Genomic DNA, 12,830 nt, shown 5'->3' with positions numbered 1-12,830 from the left:
AAGTAAAATCCATCCAAGTAACTTGCATATATTGAACTATTAAAAAATCCATCTTATTAAAAGTTGTGCTTCCAAAGCATTTCACTTTTTGTCTAAGAATTGATAGTAATATTGTGCAATAGATATACTTTTATTAATAATTCAGAAAATATTTAACACGAGAAAAAAATTGTAAACTTCTAATTTTGCTATGGAAATGCATGCTAGGGTGAACGATAAGACTTAAAGCATAAAACTATTTTACATTAGAATCAAATTCAGTGATGCACATAGAACTAAAATATTTTAGATTAGGATAAAAACCCTGTGAGGGACATAAAGATATAGGTTCAAGGAAAATACTCAAAAAGATGTAAAATTCCTGACTGTATAAAGTGGATAAAGTATCAAATCGTCACGTATAATAGCTGATAATAGTATCAAATCGTCACGTATTTAGAGTCCTTTGGATGCGTCTTAAAGAATGAGAAGCAGTTTGGTTGTTGTTGTTTTTTAATGTCAGTATTCACAATGTGCCCTCAAATGTCTTCTGCAATTACTTAAACTTAAAAGATATTTAGATGCTACTTTAAAGAAAGGATCGCTTTTCAGTCATTTCAAGCTGGGGTTTCAGAAGCCGACACCGGAGGTCACTGCCCCGCTGCCGCAGCTGCAGAGTTGGGGTCAGGTCTGGTCCCTGAGCTGCCCGTCCGGGAGCGCTTCGCTTCGCTCTGAGGGCAAGAGCTCTCCAGCCGCCGCGCCACCCCTGTTAAGACCCTCAGGGGCCCCAGTCCCCGCCCTCTCCTCTGCCCTCATTCCTCCCTCCCGGGGTCGCCCACGCAGCCTCACTTTGTAACAAATTACGTTTAAATAGAGGTCTTCGGGTGTTTATTCTACCGAGCCACTTATTTGCTTTATTGTCTGCCCCACCCCAGAACGTAAAGTCCTTGAAAACTGGAACTTCGTCAGTTCGCCCCCTGCTCGCGCCACAACGAGCACTGGATTTATCTTGATAGTAAAGGAACAACACTCCCTCTGCGCCCACTCAGTCGCGAAGCACCTCGGGTCACGTGCCCGAAACGGGAACTATCATTGAGTCAGTCCTCCAACCTCCCAGAGAGGACTCGGAAGTGCCCCAGAGCCGGCGTGAGTTATTCCGGCCGGGCCGTCAGCGCTTTTGTCCCGCCGGCGGCCGGGCTCCCGCGGTGCCCCCACAGCCAGTACGTGAGTCCGAGGCCGCCCGGGCTCCCGCCCCCGGCCCTAGCCTGCCACGCCCTTCCCTTCTTGGCAGGGTCTTAGCTACCCCTCGGGTCTCGGGCGGGATCCGGGAGGAAGCGCGCCCCCTCCCCACACATACATCAGGAAGCGCGTTCGGGGAAGTGGAGGGGAGGGAAGATTTCGGGCCGGCCGAGGGGTTTAAGGTGCGCCCCTGGAATATAATGGGCTCCTTGCGCGCCCCACCTCCGGCTGTCCGAGCGGGTCAGGGCCGGGTTGGGGCTGCCCGGTGCGTGCAGAAGGGCTGGGGCCCCGCACCCGTGTTTTTCAACTCTTCGCTGCTGTTTCGGGCGGGAGGGGAACCCTGAAAATTAGTGCTCTAAAATAAGCCCCTGTGGCAGTTCAGTTTGGCCTTGGGATTTGAGAATGAATACAAGAGTTGGAGGGACCCCCCCCACACACACACCTTTATTTTTCTTTGATGGGGCAGTGATGTTGAGAGACTCTTACCGCAGGTATGGATCGAGCTGCTGGGAGGCGCTTCTCGGCCTTCGCCCTAGGGGAGCTCACCTGTTTTACAGGCAGGGGATCAGGCTGCCTGTAGCTGCCTCTCTCAAGATGAGAAGGAATTGACTAGGTCCCAGGGAGAAGAAGGTCGAGGAGGCTCCTAGACCTGGGTACAGCCTGTGGGAGCCCAGGCGTGGGGATGTGAATTAGGAATGGGGAATGCCGGGGCTGGGTGTGCTGCTCTAAGACTTTTGGACTAGGAGGCCACCAGGAGTGTTTTCTTTTTGAAAGCACGAGGATTTTTTCTTAAATAAGTTTTTGACTATGTAATGTATTCATATGGTTCAGATATTAAAAATATGAAAAGATGTCAGTGAAAAGGTTTTCTTCTGCCCAGCCGTCTGCCTAGGCCCAACCCCAGTAGATAACCAACCACATTTGTTAGGTCATTTGAGTGTATCTTCCCAGAGTTTCTTTATGCAAACACTGGTAGTTAGTTCCTCCTTTTTTTACACAGGTGGTAAGGTACTGTTCAGAGTTCTGCCCCTTGCTTCTTTTGGTAAATCTATGTTAGAGGTCATCAGAACACAAAGAGCCTTTTTTTTTTTTTTTTTTTTAATACATTGCTGTGGTATTGGACTGGACATTGTTTGGATGTTTTGGATGTCCTGTAATTTTTTAGATCTATTCAGGCCATTTGCGTTGTTTCCAGTTTCTTTGTTACATCAAACAATGGCACACCCAGGGACATTGTACCAGGGCTTATCTGAGCAAGGGTTTTTAAAGAAGGGATTAACAATGATAAAAAAATTTTGTTTTACATTAACTCTGCCAGTTACTGGTAGATTGTTAAATATGTCAATACATTATTATAATAAGTCATGTAGAGTGTTTAAAGAACAAATTAAACCAAGTAGCTTTTCTCTCCTGAGACTTGTGTTTATGATACTTAGCCTTACAGTAGCCTAATCAACCATCTATTAATGACTGTCTTCAAGCCAGTCTTTGCCCCTTTAGCTTCAGAAAATCAACTTTGCTTACCTTATTCCTTAGGATGACTAGAAATCTCTTCTCCCCTACCAAGTTTGAGGGTGCTCTATTTCATTTTTTACTTTAAGGAAAAATCACCTTTAATCATAAGGATTAAGCAGTAGAACCAACTTACGTTAACCAATTACAATTCTGATACTCGTAAACTTAATGCAATAACTAAGTCACAAATCGTACTCTCTCTCTTTCCATCTGCATATCACTTTTCTCACTCCTTAGTCTCGTCTTTCATTTGTCCCATACTCCCACTTCTGTCTTCTGAGTTGGTAAGCATTTTGCCCTCACATTCCCTCTTATTTTCTCTTTTTCTTTCTCTGGTCACCTCCAAGTCCAGTATAATATCCAAGAACTTAAGACATAATTCAGATGGTAGATTGATTTGTGGAATATGGTTGGTACTCTGAAAATCCACAGTAGCTGCAGGTGTTGCACCTGTTGCTTATTGAAGTCTGTTGTTAAGGCAGGAATTTTCAACCAGAGTGAGCCACAGTTCCTCTCTTGTGAGTTGTCTACTCTCTTGAGAAGTGGCTCCTGACTCTCCTGGGCAAGGATAGTAAGAATTAAAAACAGATTCTTACTATCTGCATGTTCTTTTCTAGGCATTGGTGGTAGAATATGAACAGCATGAAGCACACATTTGCCCAGAGGTGTGGGTCATGTGTAATTTGGAAGGAGTGGATGGCTTTCTATGGGTGAAACTTTTAACTGATGTAACTAGGTTATTAGGATGTAACCAGTTCTCTCTCTGTTGAAAACTGATTAGAGAGGAGTTCCCCGTCATCAGCTTTGAGAACTTTTAAGAAATTAAACCTGTCTGTCCCTCTCTCTATGCAGGAGTTGTGCTTTTGGAGTGATTCCTTTCTTGTGTCATAGGGGACACATGAGCTAGCCACCACATCAGACTTGATTGGATTATAATAACCTCCTTCTAGACTGCAGGACTCAGTTCTCCCCCAGCCCCCAATCCATTCTCCCATTGCAACTAGTATGAGTGATCTGTATTTCTTTTAATTTTATATTATGAAAAAATGTAAACATTACAGGAAAGTAGAATAGTACAGTGAACTCCATACATCCATCACTCAGATTCAACAATTATTAGGATTTGGCTACATTTGTTTCCCTTTTCCCTTTTTCATTTTTCTTTGTTGAAGTATTTTAAAGGAAATTCCAGACATCATGCCATTTTATCCTAGCATACTTTAGTCTTAAAAAAAAAAAAGGTAATGGCCACAATGCCATTATCTCACACCATCCTAAATTAATTTGGATTCCTTGATTTTATCTAACAGGAATTGGTAGACTTCTGGGTCTGTGGTCTGTTTTTGTATGGCCTGCAAGCTGAGAATGGTTTTTACATTTTTAAAGGGATGTTAAAATGCAAAGCGAAGAGAAAAAAAGGAAAAGAAAAACAAGTAATAGAGTTGTATGTGTCCAACAAAACCTAAAATGTTTTCTGTCTGGCCCTTTACTAACTCCTGATTTGATCGAATAAGTGATCTTTCAAAATGCATATCCGAGTTTGTCCCTCTTTGCCTAAAACCCCTCGGGATCAAGTCTGGACTCCTTAGTATGATGGACAGAGCCTGGTGCAGCCCTTATTTTTGCCCACTTACCCAGCTGTGCCTGCCATCTTCTGTTCCAGATGTCCAGAGGGTGGTGGACACCAGCCCCTTTGCACCTGCTCTTCCCTCTGTTAGAACTATTCCTCTCTTCTTGAAGCTCTTCCTAGTTCTTTGAAGCAGAGTCTATCCCTACCCCTTCTTCCCTCATCCATGACTAGTGTCTGCCATTTTTATCGTGTGTTGGTTGTTTTCCTGCCAGACTCTCATACTAGTTTGCAAGTCCTTATTGGCCAGGACTTGTTTTATCCATCTCTGTGTCCCGAGGACTAGCCCAGTGGCTGGAGAGAAAAGATCCATCACTGTGTCCCTAGGACTAGCCCAGTGGCTGGAGAGAAAAGTAGGATATGGATCATTATATAAGTTTGCTGGGAAACACTCAGTCACAGAGATAACTGAGATACTAGAATGTATCTTCAGTATTGTTTGTAAGGTTAACTTAATATTTTGTTATTCTCTTGACTGTCTTTACAATTTAGCAGCTGTCTTAGTCCTTGTGGGCTGCTATAACAAAATACCACAGACTAAGTGGCTTATAAACAACAAATTTATTTTACATAGTTCTGGATGCTGTGAAGTCCAAGACCAAGGCCCCAAGGGGTCTCTGTGGTATCTCTTTTCTAAGAACACTAATCCCATTCATGAAGGCTCCACTCCCGTAACCTAAGTATCTCCCACAGACTTCCCACTTCTAATACCATCATTATGTTTTAGTGCTTTTCTGCCTGTGTTTTTGACTGAACTTTTCTTAGTCTTAGTATTGATTAATATGAATTTCATTGCAAACCATCTGTTTTCAATGAAGCTACACATTTATATTGCTCTGTTTTGATTTGTCATTAAGGGGATTGGATGAATTACAGTCAGATGATGGGAAACTCTGCTTCCACCCAAACAGAGGAGGTTAAGCAGGGCTAGAACAGGGAGACTCCTGGAGTCTGCCTAGGTTAGAGAGGTAAACAGTGAAGTATTTGTGATTTCATGTAGACCCGGCCAGTCAGCAGCCAACCAAACAAGGAATCCGAGAGGACATGAAGGGAACTGAGAATTAGCCTGTCAGAGAGAGGGGAAAGGGTCCATCTGGGTCAAGCATTAGTAAGTGTGGTGTCAGCAAGGGGTGAATTAGCATGGCCCCTTTGGTGTTTAGCAAGTCATTGCAGCTGGCCAGATGCAGAAGGCTTCAGGCACACTAGGTAGCCTGGGAACACCCACTGGGGAGTGTTCACGTGTGCATTTTACAAAATTCTTGACAGTTATTGGAAGAGAATTGGAAAGGGATAAGAACGAAGGTAGGGAGAATATGGCAGGAGTTCAGAAGGGAATTTAGGAGGGCTTAAACTAAGGCCCTAGCCTAGCAGTGGGAATGGAGTGGGGGGTGGTGACATGAGAACTGTGTAGGCAGTGGAATCAGCTGGTCTTAAGCTGTCTTTTGGATGTGGAGTGGCGGGGGAAAGAGAAGTGCCCGAGACGGGTGGACATGAGGCTCTATAATTGAAGAGAGGAGTGTGGGCCAGAGATGAGGTTCTACAAGACAGCTTGTAGGAGCCACGCATATATATGGGACTGCCCAGGGAGAGCATGTAGAGTCACAAGAGGAGAGGTTCAAGATGGAACAGGGAGCCAGGAACATCCAAGGGCTAGCAGGAGGGGGAGTCAGCACCTGGCCCTGAAGAAGCTAATGCAGCATGGTCTGAGTGGAAGAATTCAAATTAAATAGATGAGGCATGAGGGGAGACGGGACGTGAAGACCACTTTTCCAAGACACAACTGTGAACAGGAGACAGGATGGCGAAAGCAGTACCTGGAGGGGAAGATATAATTGAGAGAATTTTAAATTTACATTTTGACATTTTAAAACTTTTTATTTGGAAATAATTTCAAATATATAGAAAAATTTCAAGAGGAAGAATAGTGAAAAAAAATACCCTTTACTCATTTACCTGCGGTTAACATTCTACTTCATTTTGTCTTCTCTCTCTTGCTCTTTCATGCATATCTATCCATCTGTCTATCTATCTATCTATCTGTTTTTTTCCTAAACCATTTGAGGGTAACTTACATACATCATGCATGGCCCTTTATCCCTAAACACTTAAGTGTATATTTATAGGGATATTCTCTTGCATAACTACAGTATAATTGTCAACTTGAATAAATTTAAATTTGATAATACTTTTGCCTAACTTATCATACATACTCCAGTTCCATCAGTTGGCACGATTATTTTTTATAAAGCTTGTCCCTTCACTACATATCCAGGTGAGGTCAGGTATTGAATTTGTGGTCAAATCTCTGCAGCCTTCTTTCATATGGAACATTTTTGTAGCCTTTCTTTGTCTTTTATGAAAATGACATTTTTGAAGAATACAAATAGCTTTTAGTAGAATGTTCTTTATTTTGGATTTATCTGATCTACCTGATGTTTCCTTGTTTCATTTCAGGTAATGCATTCTTATAGGTGATGTGTCCTTCTCAGAGCATCACTTCTGGAAGCACATGATGTTTATCTGCCCCCACTGGCAATATTAACTTAAGACCCCTAGCCAAGACTCTCCACTGTGTAATTACTATTTTACCCCTTGTGGTCTATGGGGGAATATTTTAAGACCATGCATATATCCTGCTCCTTGTCAGAATTTCCCCCTAGATTTAGAATCCATTGATAATTCTCCCCTGATCCAGTCTTTACCTTGATAGTTGCAGAATGCTGAGTTTTTTCTTGCAACTCTACTACTCCCTCCACATTTATCAACCAGCCCTGGCATTCTGCTGTCAGCAAGAGGCCTCCCTTTCTCCCCTGTGTGTGCCTGTATGGACTCATGAAATCCTATTTTCAATGGCTTACAATTCTTTACATAATTATGGAGCCTAAATTCGACGTTGAAGCTAGATCTTGTGCCCACATTTTTGTTTTGTTTTAAGCATCTCCTTATTTGCTGGCATAACAGGATGTCTCAGCTCCTTTTGTACCTATCCTGCCCCCAGCCTGGAATCTTCCTGCTTCCTTTTACTAGTTTATGGTAGTAGAGACACAGAATAAGGTGCTAGATGTGTGCTCGTTAACTCAGGTATTTTTGCTTCTTAGCTGTCAGCAGACAGAGCTAGAGAATATATGTACATTTACACATGTATACATACAAATTTAAATACATATGAATATACATTTATATGATGTGCACATTTATATATAATTTAGAAATCATGAGTTTACACCAGTACCTCCAATTTGTCCACAAAGGGTTCTTTCTTATCTTCCCCTGTTCCATATTTTTATATTCCTTCTTCCTCCAGGAGGGCCCTGGCTCTCAACTAAATCAGCACATTTACTCAGTCTCATAATAGATCTAAAATTGTTTGTGAATTGCTTTGCCCATTCCACTACAGAAAGCAAACCTGCTAAAAAGGATTGTTTGCAGCCCTTCCCCACTTCCCCCTCCAGCCTTCCCAAGACTGAGAGTATATAGTATAGTCACATACTATGTACCCAAGTGACATGGGTTAGTTCTTTGTTTCTTTTTGTTTCCTTCTTGTTATGGTATTCATGTGAAACACAAATGAGTTAATTTGTTTCTGTTCACTTTCTGGTTTCACTTTCCCATTTTCTCACTGATTTAATTTTATTCTTTGAATCTGCAGAACATGATCATGCTTCCATGAGTAAAGACTATACAAAAAGCTGTACTCTGAGCATCTCTCTCCCCTCTCCCTTCTGTTCTGTTCCCCCGCCCTACCCCTTATAGGTAACAGGCTTCACTGTTCTGTGGATTCTCTCATTACTGAAAAGATAAGCAGTTGTATGCTTGTTTTTTTTATTTTCTTACGTAGAATGTAGCATATATGCTTTTTTTCACTTTACAACCTATCATGGGAATTGCTTCCTATCAATTTATAGAAATGTTCCTCATTCTTTTTTAGTTCTCCAGTGTGTATATGTGCTGTAGTTTATTTAACCAGTCTTCTGTGCATGGACGTGTAGGTAGTTTTCCAAATTTTGTAATTAAAAATAAGGCTACGATGAGTAACTTTGTGCATATATACTTTTGTATTGTTGGAAGTGTATCTTTGGTTTGAATTCCTGGATGGGATTTCTCGATTAGAGAATAATGCATACATAGTTGTGTAGACATTGGCAAATTTCCTTCAACAGGGGTTATGCCAGTTTGCATTCCCAGTAATGGATGAGAATGCCTGTTTCCCCACAGCCTCACCCCCAGAGCATGTTGTTAAGTTTTTGAATATTTGCCAATCTGATAGATGAGAAAGGGGATCTTTGTATAGTTCTTATTTGCATTTCTCTTATTACGAGTGAAATTGAAAACATGCTTAAGGGCCATTTTAGTTTTTCTTTTTGTGAATTGTCTTCATGTCTTTTGCCCATTTTTCTGTAGGATTTTTAGTCTCTTTTTCTTCAACTTTTAAAAATTCTTTGTATATTAGAGATATCACTTATATAAGCACTTATATATGATGTATGTTGCAAATATTTTCTTCCACCTTGTCATTTATGTGTTGATTTTACTTATGGTATTTTTGCCATGCAATTTTACTTTTATTTCTATATAGTCCAATTTATTAATCTTTTCATTTATTGCATCTGGGTCATAGAAAACTTTCTCTATACTTAGGTTATGAAGGCATTCGCCCATGTTTTCTTCTAGCATTTGTATAGTGTTTTTAATATTTAGAGATCTGCTACGTTTGGAGTTTATTCCTGTGAATGGTGTAAAGAATAGATCTAATTTTATTTTTTTCCAAATGGCTTTATACTTGTTCCAACACTATTAAAAATACCGTTTTTGCCTCAATAATTTGATATACCATCTTTATCATATACTTGATTTCTATGTGTAATTGGGATTATTCTGAATTTTTATTCTATTCTGTTTATTTATATACCAATACCACACTGTTTTAGTTATAGCAGCCTTTTGGCATATTTAGATATCTAGTATGGTTAGTTCTCCTCCCTTGTAGCTCTTCCTTTTCTTTTTTTCCGCCTGACAAATTTTGTGTGTTTCCCTGGCAGTTTTAGGGGATTAGTTTTATGGCTGTAGAAACTTGAACATCTTTCTCTTCTCAGGGCTGAGGGTGAGTAGAGGTGGAGGGGCCAAGGCCAAAGGGAATGGATGGAGCAGGGTCCCTGATGTGATGGGAGCAGGATTCAGATGAAAGGTGTGTTGCTGTTGATGGTCTGGAATTCCACTGCCCACCCAGTAGCACTCACATTTTAAATGGCATGGACTGCTCTGCCCAAGGAAGTAAAGAAAGGGAGCAAGGAACTAGGTCATGCCAGCATTCCTTAGTGACTTCTAATGATCTCTTACCTAATATTACTTAATAGTCATTTTGTGACGCTTTCTCAGATGAACCACCTTTTTAAAATGTCTACTGAGTGATTCTTTGTTTTATCTTCCTGGTGATATTCTGGGTTTCTAGCTCCTCCTGTTCTGTAACTTTTCATTCAGAGTCCATCATTCCAATCCCATAAGCATAAGTTCGATCATGAGTGTGATTCTTTATATGTGTCTACTCCAGAGTATATATCTTACTTTTAGTGCCCTTGCTTTCTCGTCACATGTTCACATATAGTTTCTAAGTAGAACTACAGAGTACCAGCCAAGAGGGTCTGATACCCAGGGTAAGAGGGAAAGTCTGAATTTTAACTAAGTCTAATCACAAATGTCTAAATGTCTAAGGTTGGGGAACAACTAGTTTAGAAGTGTTTCTTTTGTTCTCAAGAGTCAGTCTTTTAGCAGGTGGATGCTGATGGAGTGCCAGCTGTGTGTAGAGTGCCTTCAGGGGAACAGAGAGTCACTGCCTGGGCCCTAAAATCTGCTTTGAGAAGGGGTTTACCTTTCCTGAGTCCTGTGGTTTATCCTCAGGTTCTAGCCCTGATCCAGTAACCTGACCTTGATTAAATAATAAAGTAGATGGTATAGCATATAGAACTACCCAAGTGACTGGCATTGTTCTCCATACCTTATATATGTTATTTATTTAATGTAACACTCAAAACAGTTCTGTTGCCCTCATTTTACAGATGAGGAAACTGTGGCATAAAGAGGTTAAATACCTTTCATACAGGTCATACAGCTAGGTATTTGAACCTAGGCAGTATTACTATCCTTTGCTTGATGGTTTGTGTTTTAGCTTCTGATCTTTGATATGCTCTGACTGCAGTTAGCCTGTTCATAAAGTAGGAGTGAAAGCCTCTGCCTGGCAAGCCAGAGTGTGTTCTTCCATATAGAGTTCCTCCCTGACTAACTGCTCTCCAGGGTCAGTGTTTTCCTTGGAAGGGAAATCTAGGAGGGCCACACCAACGACAGGCAGCAGCAGCTTGTTTTCCTTCTCATGTCTGACACGACTGTCCTCATGATTTCGTAACCAATTCCCCAATACCTCTACTCATGTATTGATTTCTCCTTTAGTTTTGCTTGCCTGCCCTCTGCTGATTATGTCTTCTTGGCTTTTGTTTTACTACTCTTTCAGTCTCCTGTTTTTCAGAAATTACTTCTACCCACTGTTTCTTTTTCCAAGACTAGGTGGCATTTTTCAGAAATTGATCAATGTTGCCTTTGGTTCTGTGCGTCATTCCAACCCGTTTCAACTTGCCCTCATGCTAAGCTGTTATGCAAGAATAGAAAAGCTCTCTGTTCCATTGACAATCCAGGGCTCTAGCATTTTAGCATTAGCTCCACAGGGACAGAAATTTTGGCATGTCCACCACTGTATCCCCAGCAGTTAAAAATGGTACCTATCACACAGCATGTAGTCAATAAACATTTGTTGAGTGAATAAGTGAATTTGGATGTAATTCCTTCAGTTTCTTCTAAAGTGAAGGTATCATTTTCATTTTCTTGGTTTAGTGTCACATTTGAAGACGAGGGGCACTGAGGATGAGGAATCAACTGAAAAGTGTGAAAATATTGGAAATGCAGAATCTGTGTGGCCAAAAGTGGAAGGTCTTCACAAGGATCATATGCAGGAATCTAAGGTTGGTGAAACTTGTGATTGGGATAGCAAGGTAGAGAATCAGATGGAAAAGCCTGAGGGAAAAAGAATGAAGGAAGACAAAAGTGGCATCAGGGAAAAGATTGGCAAAACCAAGAATGCAGCAAATATAAAGACAGAACAGGAAGATGAGGCATCTGAGAAAAGCTTACATCTGAGCTCAAAACATGTTACACACCAGCCTGTCTGTATAGAACAGAAAAGCAGTGAACAAGGCAAATGTGTGGAGAGCATTAATGGAAACTCTCATCCCATTCTACAGCAGAAAACCAGTGCTGTTAAGAAATCACATAAATGTGATGACTGTGGGAAATCCTTCAAATATAATTCCCGACTTGTTCAACATAAAATTATGCACACTGGTGAAAAACGCTATGAGTGTGATGACTGTGGGGGTACTTTCCGGAGCAGCTCGAGCCTTCGAGTCCACAAGCGGATCCATACTGGGGAGAAGCCGTACAAGTGTGAGGAATGTGGGAAAGCCTACATGTCCTACTCCAGCCTTATAAACCACAAAAGCACCCATTCTGGGGAAAAGAACTGTAAGTGTGATGAGTGTGGAAAATCCTTCAATTATAGCTCTGTTTTGGACCAGCATAAAAGGATCCACACTGGGGAGAAGCCCTATGAATGTGGTGAGTGTGGGAAGGCCTTCAGGAACAGCTCTGGTCTCAGAGTCCACAAAAGGATCCACACAGGTGAGAAGCCCTATGAATGTGACATCTGTGGGAAAACCTTCAGTAATAGCTCTGGCCTTAGAGTCCACAAAAGGATTCACACAGGGGAGAAGCCCTATGAATGTGATGAGTGTGGGAAGGCCTTCATTACTTGCAGAACACTTCTAAATCATAAAAGCATCCACTTTGGAGATAAACCTTATAAATGTGATGAGTGTGAGAAATCATTTAATTATAGCTCTCTCCTCATTCAGCATAAAGTCATCCACACTGGAGAGAAACCTTATGAATGTGATGAATGTGGAAAGGCCTTCAGGAACAGCTCAGGCCTTATAGTGCATAAAAGGATCCACACAGGAGAGAAACCTTACAAATGTGATGTCTGTGGCAAAGCATTCAGCTATAGCTCAGGCCTTGCAGTTCATAAAAGCATTCACCCTGGGAAGAAAGCCCATGAATGTAAGGAGTGTGGAAAATCATTCAGTTATAACTCACTTCTTCTTCAGCATAAAACGATTCACACTGGAGAGAGACCTTATATATGTGATGTGTGTGGAAAAACTTTCAGAAACAATTCAGGACTCAAAGTCCACAGGCGGCTTCATACTGGGGAAAAACCATATAAGTGTGATGTGTGTGGAAAAGCCTATATCTCACGCTCTAGCCTTAAAAACCACAAAGGAATCCATCTTGGGGAGAAGCCCTATAAATGTAGTTATTGTGAGAAATCCTTCAATTACAGCTCTGCCCTTGAACAGCATAAAAGGAT

At 41.4% G+C, this 12,830-nt stretch overlaps 1 long non-coding RNA gene across 2 annotated transcripts in view; it reads left to right on the top strand.

The window, feature by feature from the left end:
- Positions 1-1,125: 1,125 nt before the first annotated feature.
- Positions 1,126-12,830, top strand: part of LOC307052350 — a 52,084-nt gene continuing 40,379 nt past the window's right edge. Inside the window, exons 1-2 of one of the 2 annotated variants that reach the window (XR_013810858.1) lie at positions 1,126-1,199; positions 11,240-11,367. This is a non-coding gene — a long non-coding RNA (uncharacterized lncRNA). Of the gene's footprint in view, positions 1,200-9,470; positions 9,546-11,239; positions 11,368-12,830 lie in introns of those variants that run through there. The other variant, XR_013810859.1, reaches the window with a different exon arrangement.

Source organism: Hyperoodon ampullatus (genome assembly GCF_949752795.1).
Source record: "Hyperoodon ampullatus genome assembly, chromosome: 4".
Classification (NCBI taxonomy): Eukaryota; Metazoa; Chordata; class Mammalia; order Artiodactyla; family Ziphiidae; genus Hyperoodon; species Hyperoodon ampullatus.
The sequence above is the reverse complement of the archived record's forward strand: the minus strand, read 5'-3'. Positions and strand labels throughout refer to the sequence as shown.